This window comes from Argopecten irradians, chromosome 3 (genome assembly GCF_041381155.1).
Source record: "Argopecten irradians isolate NY chromosome 3, Ai_NY, whole genome shotgun sequence".
Lineage (NCBI taxonomy): Eukaryota > Metazoa > Mollusca > Bivalvia > Pectinida > Pectinidae > Argopecten > Argopecten irradians.
In genome coordinates this window covers 13,881,986-13,895,159 of record NC_091136.1, presented here as the reverse complement: position 1 = coordinate 13,895,159, position 13,174 = coordinate 13,881,986, and the positions used below count along the sequence as shown (strand labels likewise).

The 13,174-nt window shown below is 34.9% G+C and overlaps 1 protein-coding gene across 6 annotated transcripts in view; it reads left to right on the top strand.

The window, feature by feature from the left end:
• Nucleotides 1-13,174, top strand: part of LOC138317611 (kin of IRRE-like protein 1) — a 224,807-nt gene that overhangs the window by 165,983 nt on the left and 45,650 nt on the right. The window contains exon 1 of one of the 6 annotated variants that reach the window (XM_069259397.1): nucleotides 202-516. The exons of the other annotated variants lie outside the window; for them this stretch is intronic. The gene's annotated coding sequence lies outside the window, so the exon portion shown is untranslated. Of the gene's footprint in view, nucleotides 1-201; nucleotides 517-13,174 lie in introns of those variants that run through there. 6 annotated transcript variants of the gene reach the window in all.

Genomic DNA, 13,174 nt, shown 5'->3' with positions numbered 1-13,174 from the left:
GCAGTTGAGTAACCTATAAGGTCAAGGATGACATTAGGTCATAGATGAAAGGTCAAAGTTATCTTATAAAAAAAGTAGTTTTGTGGAGTATATAAAGAGCTGAATGACCAATGGTCAAGGTCAGTAACAAACTGACATGGAGTCGGTGAACAAATGTTAAGATCATGGGGTCAAGGGCATAAGGTCAAAGGTCAAACTTATTTCTGGTATGCATGATTAAAGGTTTAAATGTTTGGTTCTGAGGTATATTTACATGTGATTGCATGAAGGCAACATAGTTCTGGAAATGATACATTATGTTTGACTTAGAAGTGAATTCCTGAGAGACAAAAACGAATTCATGTGTAAAGTTCTGGCAGAAGTTTAGTTTCTGGTGAATTGTAAACCAGTCAACAAGGTCATTGTCATCTGTTTGGTTTCAATTATAGTTTAAATTGAGTGAAGGAAGAAAGAAAACAAGTCTTTGTAGGCATTTCTGGATATTTGAAGGTCGAACATAAGGTCATTCATTGTAAGGTAAGTACAACAGTTCATTAAAACAAGCTACACACCATTTATCTGGCTGTCAGCAGTTATTCTCTCAGACTCAGATGCACCGTAGTGTTTATACCACTATTTGACATATGTGTCTAGTTGTGAAGAAAATTGATTTCAAGGTCATTATGTCTGGAAGATAATAGTTTTTGTTTCGTTTGTCTCTATTTTAGATTTGCAAAGGTTTTTTTTTTAGACATTTGGGATTTTGTTTTAGATTTATTTTTGTTTGAACAACTTATGACAAATTGGCATGTCTGTTTTTCAAACTTCAAAGAGTTTTACTTACATTTATAGTCTTGGATTACACTTTATGTTCATCATTTAGTCTTACATATAGATCTTAGGGAATTCATGAGGTATATACAAGTGGAATTGCCCGAAAGCTTCTGTAGAAATCGTGTAAAACATTCAAATGATCCAGATTTGTAAGGAGAAGACCTACAATAGAATTTGTTGCCATACAAACTAGCATATTCTTCTTTTTGTAATTGTTATGTCTTTGAACTTAGAAACTGAAATTATTTTTTATATTTAATTGTGACTTTGTAAAAATATTCTACATATCAAATGTTTAAGGTCCAGCTTATTGCTACTTTTACTGATTATTTGAACTCTGAAAGGGAAGTGTATCCTTGAGGAGGTATCCTATTAGGATAGTGTTATCTGATAGCTAATGTGTGTCCATGAGCTCTGAAAGTGTTAAATCGTATGACCTTTGAATGACCTTGATGAATGGCTAGTTCTTTAAGTAAATGATGTTTTGGAGAAGAGCATGATCTGTAAAATAAACCAATGGTCATATACATTACTTAGACCTCAAAGGTCTCCATGTTTATGTACCCTGGATGGGGGCCTGACCATATACCAGGCCTGGGGTCCATTAGGGAGTTCCTTTGGCCCCTAATGGGGATGTTTATTGCTTTAGTGTCACAGTGAATGACTTGGAGAAGGCCGATTAGGTGTGATGAACTCCCATCAGGGAGGGACAAGGTGCAACAAAATGCACCAAGCTTTGTCTGCTTTCAAATCAGTTATTTGCAATTTAAATTGTCTTGTTTCCAACATGTGAATTTGAAATACAATCACTTTTTGTGGAAATAATGTCTAAGTTTGAAGTTATAAGATAAGGATGCAAGCTTTATTTTAGAGTAAAAAATAACCCAAACAAAATTTAAGTTTAAAGCTTAATAAATTTCAAGCTGACAAATTATCCATCAAATCTGTACAAACCATGTGTTTTATAAATTATTGACCACTGATTCACACAGAGTTTATAGAAGACTAGTCAAGAGTTGTTAAAGAGAAATAAGCATTTCTGTCATATTTTGATTTTAAACATCGCAAGACAGAGGTACCAGGTCTATTATATTTTATTTATAGAGGTAATTTACATGGTGTTAAGTTGACAAGACTTTATAGTTCTGCTGATAGATCTCTCATCGCTTATTAACCCTAGAAGACAAAATAAGTCTGTATAAATAAAGACTGTTTATTTTGAAGGCAAGTGTTCCTTGATAGGTATATTTGATATGTTTCCTTGTCCAACCCTGACCAGGCCAGTCCAGCTTCTTCAGTGAGTGTTATGGTATCAGACCACTGGAAGCTTCCAGGGATAAACTGTGAGGCAAGATGGGCATGTTTTGGTTGGTGTCAGAGTAATTACCATGGATTTCAAACCAAATCACTAAAATGTTAGAATAAATCTCAGGAGAGAAACATAATCGGGAACAATGTCCCTTAGGGGGTCTGCTGTAGTGCTTGTATATAGTAGAGACATGCAGTAAGGACAAGTGTAGACTGGCCACCAGTCTCTATCAAAATAATTACCAAGATTTGCCTTATAATCAATCATGTATAAGAATTGAGCTGAGAAACTCTTTTGAGTCTAGTGATCAGTGGTCAGATTAGTGGTGAAGATTTAGTTTGGGTATCATGGTCAATGTGGATCAGAGTTTAATTTTGTTAGGGTGGGTTAATTATAAATCAAACAAGTTAATACAGAGACCTACACTACAGTCTGTAGTCATCTGTCTTAGACAGATGATGAAACCTTGGAAATTCAAGTAAAATGCTGCCAGACTTCTGTTGGATTCCATGTCCTTTTGGTAGGGAATACAAACCAATACGAATTACATGAACTGAGATCAGAAAGATTCAAAGGATTTCTGTGTTATAGAAATTAAGTCTTAAGAAAATTACATATGGAGCTTTGTTGATGTTGTAATTGTTTGTCACTATCGTCTTCCTTAGTGGATTTGGATATTTTTGAAAAATTGATAAGAATGTTTTATCTGTGAACTTGTTAGAGATTATAAGATTCAACACAAACTTGCTAATCTGGTTATGTGCTTTGGAATTAAGCTATGTACTCTTTTTCATTATCAAAACATGTGAAATAAAAGTATTAGAAAAAAAAAAATGAAACTATAATCCAAAAGATTTTGCAATTCCCTTAGAGCAATGATACAAGGCACTTTGCATTTAATGGAAAAGGATTAAATATTTGTGTGGTAGAAAAAGATACGGCCTCAATGGACTTTGGAATAAACTGTGGTATAGTGCCTGGTGACCAGACTTAGTACAAAACTCTGTGATTGAGATTTTACTGTTTATGATAAAGACATTTCCAAGGACAATGATATCAACAACAAAGAGATATGCTTTGGCTAGAAAACATCAGTCACCGTGATGTTTGTGTACAACAAACCTTGACTACAGATATGATCTGAAACCTCCCACAGAATCATCTGGGTCATAAAAGAGCTTGTTCCAGTTACATCCTCTTAGCAGTAAACTGGTGTAATCTTCCAGCGCTGACAAGACTATGCTGGACCTGTCCAATTCAATTTAGATTGTCGACATTTCTGGATGTCCAGATCTCTTCACAGACATGACAAAGCATAAAGCATTTTCGCCACTCAGACTAAGCCTGTCAGGGTTTCTTACATTGTATTGTCTGGTTTTTTCATACCTCGAATCGATGTATTGAAACCATTGAAAGAACAATTATGATTATTAACATTTTACAATTTCAAAAACTTGATGTTATTAGTATTGTGTATATGCATATTACAGAGTTATCTGCCTTTGCGAATAGGTATTGATTGTGATTGTACTGAGTTTTGGAGAAAACAATGTGAATTGCACTCACAAAGTAATGATGTAATAATTGATACCTAACCACAGGGGAGCTAACTCTGTGATATGCAAAGACGGAATAGTATATAGTGTGGTGGTATTAGTGGTTGACCCAGTTTCAGCATCTGGGAATCTTACTCTTATTTATTTTTTGATTTATCTCTTTTTTTTTCGATGGTCTTTTTTGGGAGTACAAATTAACAGGTGTTTTAAAAAAAAATGGAGATGTTTCTTATGTGTCCATGTTTTCATAAATGTTTGTTTTAAAATTTACTTTTCCATGTGGTCTTCTATTTACGAAAACAAATTGAGAAAAGTTGGTATGCCTTCAGTTGATATATTGTTGATACTTATGTTTGAATAATGTCAGATATTTAAATGAAGATAAAAATGAATCATGTCTGCTTTTATCAATACTTCATACGTAATAAACTTTCTTACTGTGATTTTAATTATTTGACATTATATGAATCATCCCTTTGCCTTGTATTCTATCAGAAGTAATTGCAGTAAATAGTTGAGATACAGCATGTCTTTTGCTGCGTTCCCTAATTCCCACAACCCTAAGATCTGAAATGAGCATCATGTCATGGGAAGATGGTTACTTATCTGTCAGTTAGACAAAAGGATTATTGTCAGATGTAGGTAAAACTATTATATACCTGATGATCCAGGTTACTGCCTACCTGTATCATTATCTACCTGTTTATAATCTACCTGTAACATGACCTGCTAAAGATCTGTGAAATCAGAGATCTTGTATTAAGTTGTACATGTGAATCAAATCCTATGTCTTTCACCATCATATGAACCTATGTAATATTGACAGCGTTACGAGATCCCTTTGTGTAATATTTACAGCGTTACGAGATCCCTTTGGTAGTATTTTTGCTGATGGATTACATTTCAATTTAAGATGGTTATTCTATACCAGTTCTATTTAAATTGTAGCCAAGTAAATTACGAGGTTAATTTAGTTATCAAGCTAGCATGCAGAAAAGACAAACTTAAATGGTTTATTTGGCGTTAGTTAGAAACAATTGCAAATAGGGTGAAGAAAGGAAAAAATTAAGCTGCTTTTCTCCGAGACAAAGTTTATTAGGAAACAGTGCAAAACACTGAAGTAAAATTGGAAAATAAAGAAAGAAATTATTTCTTTAAATTACTGTTCTTAAAGAAGTGATATGAGACCAAGAATTAATCACTTTCTCTTTTACAGCAGGAAAGCTAGTCTGGCAGAATTTCATAAAACCGAGTCTAAGGTTCAGTGTTTTTGTGCTGGCCATGGTAATATAATGCCTTCAAATTAAATATTGCCTAATGGTGGGTTTGGAATTAGTAGTCGGTGTGATGGCTAGACTTTCAATGATTTGTCAGCTTAATGCATCATTTTCAGAAAGAAAAATAAAGAAGATAGACAAAAAATAAATGATTCTTGACGTATTTCAATATCATTTAATTCAATTATCTTTATTTAGCGCATACCATTTACGGTTGTAAAGTCAGCCTTTATCTTTTATTGTACAACTTAATAAAAATATACAAAAATATGAAATAGTTACAATTATGGTTGATGAAGTTGACAAGGATGATTTCTGATAATTAAGTTACATAAAATTGATGGTCACCTGATGTCAGATATCTGTCCCCCTGCAGCACTGATGGGTATCTGTCAGTTCACAGTCTGGTATTAATTAAACATTCTAAAAATACACAGGCAGCACATCAGAGAATATACCCTGTTTAAGTGAGGACACAACACGGTTAACTGTAATTAAAAGTGCACTGACAAGTAATTAGGTACTATAGAAGTTTATCAAAGTGAGACGGTTATTAAGTCATCCTGGTTAATTTGTACAGTTATTAAGGTCGTTAAGTGAATGTGATTTATTGCTTTGCTCCCCGATGACTTTTCTTTTTCTATGAAAATTGACTTAAAGATCATCTTAATTAGAGTAATTAGTTAATTATGTTCAGTAAATCACAGTTTGTTAATCTGTATCTAGAACCAATGATAAGGATCGATCTTCATCCAACTCTGTGACCTGAACAGAACATTCTCTGAAGTACTGGGGACATTTTAATCGTACTATAACTTTGTACTATAAAGTCCATGCCTGTTAATAAGCCCCCCCCCCCCAACCACACCTCTCCCTCTATACTTAAAGCCATATTTTTTATTTGTCCTGTGTTAAAGGTATATGACCTAATCCCACCAATATCTAATCCTGCAGCACTAGATCAGCATTCCAAAGTTTGGTTTGTCTTGGCCAGGGGACTGACTGACACAACCTTCCTATCCAAGGATCCATACCAGATAGCCAATAACTATAAACCAATAATTTACAAGGCCTGTAGGCATTCAGATGTGTACGTGTATATAAGCATGTAGATGTTTTTTGATGGTGAGGTGTTGATGTAAGGATCCCAGCAGCTGGTTATAGTGGGGGTATATGTTTATAGAACCCTGGTAACTACCTGGGGCACAAGTCACAATTTCATCCATGTTTAGCTAATTATATAACTAGGCTACTTACCAATAACCATAGAATGCTATAGCATATTCTGTGTAGCCATAGCAACATAAAATCATCAACCATAACATATTAAACAAGATAACACCAAAATAGTTCCATGTCACACAAAACAGTGTCTGTAGCTGAATAACAGTGCCCAGAGCTATAAACAGTTTCCATAGCAACATACACCAGTATCCATAGCAACATAAAACAAGTTTCCATAGCAACTTTAAACAAGTTTCCATAGCGATATAAAACAGTATCTGTTGCAACATAATACAATGCCCACAGCAACATAACATAATATATATAGCTGCTTAACAGTTACTTTAGCAATCTGTATTCACCATGCTTTGAATATAAAGAAAAGAAAACGAATAGAAAAAAGGACTATTATTTAGATATGAGCGCCATTGTCCTTGAAGTAGTATTGTATGGTAATCAATGTGTTGGTTTGATTTAGAGGGGAATTAACACCAATGGGAGTGTGTTTGGTCTGGTATTATTAAACTGTCTCTGGTGCAAGTCTATTTAGTGGTAGTGTGATACATTAAGTACTGACAAAGCTGGGTCATACTGAAGCCAGACCTTTAACAGTTCCACTTGTATCCCCTGCTCCCCCCATCCCCTGCTCCCTCCCATCCCCTGCTCCCTCCATCCCCTGCTCCCTCCCTTAAGCCTCCTATCTTTCACCACCATTTACTATATATACATGTAGATTGTTTTAGGAAGCTCTTTAAGATCAACATTGCTTGTATCTCCCAAAATGGCTGTCTCCTAAAAATATTCTCAGAATTCTTATCTAGCTTTCCATCACATCTTGGATTTGTTTTTCCACACTTCTGTCGAGTTTGTGTGAAAAGACTAAAAAACGCACTAGATTGGGGCTGGTGTTCTGATCAGGTTATAAAGTACACCATCTCCATCACAAAGAGTTAGCAGTTTGGAGAAACTTAATAACTCAGTGATTTATTGATGGTACATTAACTCATTTTTATCTGTGAATTAAAAATATTTGTTGCTGAAGGAGTACTTATGGTCTGCACATAGAAATAAACGGCTTAAAATGACAGATTGATGTCACTATAGCTAAGGGGAAACTCAAGGAAAACTGTATGATTATTGCTGGTATGTGGAGTCATTGAGACAAATATACAGAAAAAGATAGTCATTAAATGTAAATCAGTAAAATTCTGAAGATTTTTATGATCAAGGTTATAGTTGAACTCGCTCCTTTAATCTTGTATATCTTCATTGGTGACCTCATTCAATTTACATTAAATGTTTATTAATTTCACATCAAAGCTATAATAAATCATTTTTTGCTTGTGTGAAGCATACACAACTATTAATATTTAGTTGTAATCACTCAAAACCATAATTTTAACTTTTATGAAGAATTATTTTTTATGCTAATATCAAAATGGAATGAGGGTATTTTTATCCACAGAAAAATGAACTTCCTTGAAGCTTTCATCCCTAAGATGCAGAATGCAGCCAGCCTAGAACAGTGGACAGGGTTAGTTAATTTGTGAAAACAGGGGTGGGAAGGTTAATGAATATGTGGTGATTGATTGACTTATCAGTGATTAAGACTTCCTCCAGCAAGTCTCTACTAGTTAATCAGCACATGTTTTTAACTTAGACTATTCCTGCTTTTGATGCTGGGCCAGTTTAACCAGGTCAGAGGGGGAGACAGGGTAGCAGCCTCACTGGTGTCAAACATACATGTCACTCGACTCCAATCTTGATCTTGTGAAAGTTTGTTTTTTGGTGTTGTGATTGATGAGGAGTGTGTTGGGTTCATAAGGGTACATGTGTAGAGATAAGGAATGTGAACTTTTCATGTTTGTCTGCACACAGAATCACCAGAGCACCCCAAGATTAACGTCTTGAAAGTAGAGTTCAACATAAAATGATCATCTATTACAATCTAACTTATAAATCCTTGATCATTAACTGTTACACTGACTGTTTAACAGGTTGACTATACTTATGTTGCCATAGATACCCCACTTTTAATTAAACATCCTTGATGGGTTTACACAAGAGACAAAGTTAGAAATTGCCAGGGAATTTTTGTCTTATCTCTGGTTTCCCTTGACCATTAGAGATTTAAATCAAAACAAGCATTTTGTCTTGATGCAATAAGTCATTTATAAGATTGTATCAAGGATAATAAAGGTTTTATTATATATTTAAGGGCTTGCCTCAAGACACACCATTAATTTGCAAAAGGAGCGGGTTGGTGTAGTTTGTACATAGTGTAAAACACATTCTCTGTCACTCAGCTGACGGAGCATGCTTCTTTGGCTCAGTCGCTAAAGTCTTTGATTTCCATGTCGGAGACCCTGGTTCAATTCCTTGTAGAGGAACTGTTTAATTTATATTTGTATTTGTGTAATGTGTATTTTACCTATTCTTCTACAAACTTTTAATGCAGATGGTCTGATTACCAGACATGGACATTTTTCAGAACTTGATATCACAAAGAATATATATAGTGACTGAAAATTCATATGACAACTTTGGTTTCACCAAAATATATTGGTTTTTTTTCTTTCTTTCTTTTTTAGAAATATTTTAGTGTGACGTCATGTGATACGTAAGACATGAGGTTCTAGTTAAGACAGACATTGTAAACCTGACCAATCAGTGACAGGCTTAGTTAGCATGTGTCATCAGTCACACACGACCGTGATTGACAGACATGCTGGGCGTAACTATATTGTGTTACCACGGGAATGTTGTCTGTCGGGAGTAATTAACAGTGAAAGGATTGTGTTGTCATGTGACTTATGTAACAACAAAGAAAGGTCGACTCTTCGTCTTATTGTCAGATCTACAAACATGTTACCAGCACAGGCTGCATGTGCCGAGAGAAGTAGATTATCTCCCTTTAAACAATTTATAAAAGAGAAGTAGATTATCTCCCTTTAAACAGTTTATAAAAGTCACTGGCTGTCAACATGTCACAGTTCCGTAGATGATACTTTCTGGGTCATGGTTGGATGGTCGTGAAGGTGTCTGATATTTTACCACTAGCTCTGAACCATTTGCATTAAGTCTGAGGCCCACGAGGTCAGAATACTGGACATTGGTCAGTTCTCTACCTCTGATATCTCAGGTTTGTCCGAATAAACCTGTTAATACGAAAGCAAACAAGGAAGGCGAAACAACGATTTAAAATCATTCTCTCCTGAGCCTGATAGAATTGTGTGGGCTTATTACCAGACATGGCTTATTGCCAGATAAAAAAACCTGAAATGTTTTAGCACATTATATTCCAATACTTAGATAGTACAAGTGTTATTGATTCATGAGATTATGAATCACTTTGTACATCAATGGTAAAGAAATTTCCCATCATTCCTAAAAGTACAGACACTGGTGGCTCCATCTGGTGCCGAAATCTGGAATCAGTTTGTGAGGCAGTCTCAAGAACTTGTCATTTTAACAAATGTTGTCCATACATCTTCTTCATCACCATCAGATTACTTATCTGTACGATCTGGGGGAATATAGATGTTACAGATACAGGTAGTCGGAATGTTTCCAATTAGTACAGGTACGCTCTGTATTTTGTCTGACGCCTAACTTAGTATACTACTGGTATGTATTATGTTAACTGGAATCAACGACCTCGTCTTTTTTGTCTTTGAAATTTTCAATGTATGGAATACAAATACATAGTTAATGAAATTTATTATTAGTTTCTTTTATAGAACTATATTATACTTGCCAACTTTCCCGAATTAGTTCAGAGCTTTCCAATTTCAGAACCCTTTCCCTATTTCTCGATCTTTAATTGTTGAAATACTCCACTTTTCAGATATTGATTAAATAGCAATATGAAAAATATTTGATCCCCCTTCCAACTTTGGTCTTTTCTGGAAATTGCTTAATATAGATTGTTCAGTTAAAAAATCAACCATGGCATTGTACACACAGTGTTTTTCCCCCCTTGAGGATTTCGTTTTTCCATAGTCCTGGATAACCTCTCTGTGTAGATATACATAGACGAAATTCAATTTTTATACCTAAATGAATTCAACCCATAAGACCGCCGCACTGAAATAAACTCTGAAAGAAAAACTATTAACAGCAGTGAAATGGTTTTGTAATTAGACTGAGCCCAGAAAGGTAGCTTTAAATCACTGCTGTAATTTCATTCTGAAATAAAAGTTTCTAATTAACTCCAACATATCGTTAGGTTAGTGTAGGTGTATCCAATGTAGTCACCAATTACTGGTGGAGTTTAGTGGGGTATACCTCACCAAGGAAGGCAAGCCATTCTGGTGCGGTAACTAAGGACCAACAGCCATTTTGGTACGGTAACTAAGGAAGCAGGTGTTTCCATGTGGGTGTCATGCACTATCATTTGTGTTGGCATGGCAATGCATCACCAAGTAGCTCATTTTCGACTCAGTAATTCGGCCAAGTTTTTGTTTTCTCCGCTATAATGCACTCTACTCTTATGTAATTGGCAAGTTTTTAGGATCATTGCAATGTTTTGATGATGATCGTCACGGCAACAGTGTAAACTTATTACCACGGAAACACTGAGCTTTGGGAGTGATTCATGGTATGGATATGGCAATAACAAAACAGATTGGAGGTGTACCAGTACAAGATTGTCGCATCTCTGTCATTTCTGGCTTTAGATGAAGCTTAATAAATATTTAGAATACTTAAACAAACCAACTGTAAATGCCATTCAACCAATTGCTGTTTCCATTGCATAATTGTAAGATGTGACTTAATATTGAATCCTTATCCATCCATAGTTTGTTTTTATGCATATCTTCATAATAAAGGGATTTACAAAGATTTCAGACCTGGAGGCCATATTTTAAAAAAATCTCATAATAATAGTTTTGTAGAGATGGTCCCGACCAGAGGTTAAACTTTCAGAACATTGACTTTAGTAAGTGCCTAGTAATATACCGAGTCATGTAACCAGTAACTAAATATCGCTGTCTCACTTTTTCTTAACTTCTCATTTTTGCCCTCAAATTGAGGTTGAATAAGACTCTGTCTTAAGGCCAAGATACTGTTCTTTTAACAAAGATAGTGACATTTAAGATAGGCAGTGAGCATTGTGATATTTATGATAGCTAGTGAGCATTGTGACACTTATGATAGCCAGTAAGCATTGTGATATTTATGATAGCTAATGAGCATTGTGACATTTATGATAGCCAGTGAGCATTGTAACATGAGCATTGTGACACTTTGGATAGGCAGTGAGCATTGTGACACTTTGGATAGCCAGTTAGCATTGTGATATTTATGATAGCTAATGAGCATTGTGACATTTTGGATTGCCAGTGAGCATTGTGATATTTAGATAGCTAATGAGCATTGTGACACTTTGGATAACCTATGAGCATTGTGACATTTTTGATAGTCAGTAAACATTTTATCACTTATGACAGCTAAGTATTTTAACACTAATCAGACAGCTTGTCTGCATTTTGACACATGGAAGTTTGAAATGTCAGATAAAAAAAACCAACATTAAAGCATTTACATAAATATTGAGATTTCAAAAGGAAATCATGAACATTTGATTTGATAACATTACATTTTGTTACTAGAATAAAATAAATAGGCACTGAACTGATTTTCAAATTTCATAATCTGAACTGTGGTTGTAAATAAGAATTATCCCAGAGAACAGAGTGATATAAAGGTTAGAGATTTAGTTTTAAAGCCGTACAGGTTTTGTTGAATCTGTTAACCATTACATAAATATAAAATAGCACCTTATCTAGGAACTCTACCCTCGTAAATCAGTCATGTGATTTTCTGCTGCGACCTTGTAATGTATAACTCCACATCAACCATGTTCTAAATTAAACTGAAATGTGTTAAAGATTAAAATATCCAAAATTTCCTGTTCACACTTGGTGACATTACAGAGGGTGATGCTTGTTAAACATTTCCTCTTAATGTTTAACAAATCAATTTAACCTATTTATTTACACTTTATTATTAGGTGTTTTTCTGGAATGATTTGTTTCATTTTCTTTTATATAATTTGCATTACTGAAGTAAAGTTTTGTGAAGAATTAGCTCCACTGAGCCCCATGTGTTACAACCATATGTGGACTAAAACAGATGTAGCAGCTTTACAGCTGATTAGGAAATTGACATGATGCTTACATGTGAGGTGTTGCCATGGTGATTATACAGAAGGGTTGTCATAGCGATAAATTTTAGGGGTTTTTTATTATCAAGATAATTTAGTACTGGTGTTATGGGAAATGAAATTAAAAATGAGTTGGATAAAGGGGATAATAATTTGGGGGAGAAGGTTTTGGTGGTGAAGAGAAGTTTAGAGAAATACTATACAGCTTTGATCAATGTATATAAATGATGATTTGGTGTGGTACATTTGTAGGTCGTTTGGACAAGATTATGATGGTAACTGACAGACCAGCTGTAGTGTAAACAATAGCTGTTAGTTTCTGATGTCTAACAGTATTACACTAGGGCTCAGCAGATTTCTGTTTCTCTTGGAGAAATATCCTAGACAAACTACATTTCTCATTGCAACTATTGGCACTTGGGCCTCACATCCAGAAATACAAGATGTGGCCATGTTGTATTCCCTTATATAACATTAGGAGATATATTTTCAATGCAAGAAATTTGCAGTAACCTTGAGAAACTCTAAGATATCCAAATTGTCTGATGGAGCTCCTCTATGTGGTGACAGAATTAAGATTACCCTGTGTTGTCCACAGTTCTAGAGTTTTCTCTGCTTAATATCAAATTCCACTCTAATGTGACATACCATTAATGAATTGGACCAGTGTTGTGTGGAGTGTTTTGTCCGAGTGTTTTTTTGCCTGTGGCAAACTTTGACAGTGGTGATAAGTTCACCCAATGCTGTAGTTGTATAATGATGGCATTCCTCGTCAGTGTGACCAACCATTCTCACTTGGAAACAATGATTAGTTTGATGATACTAC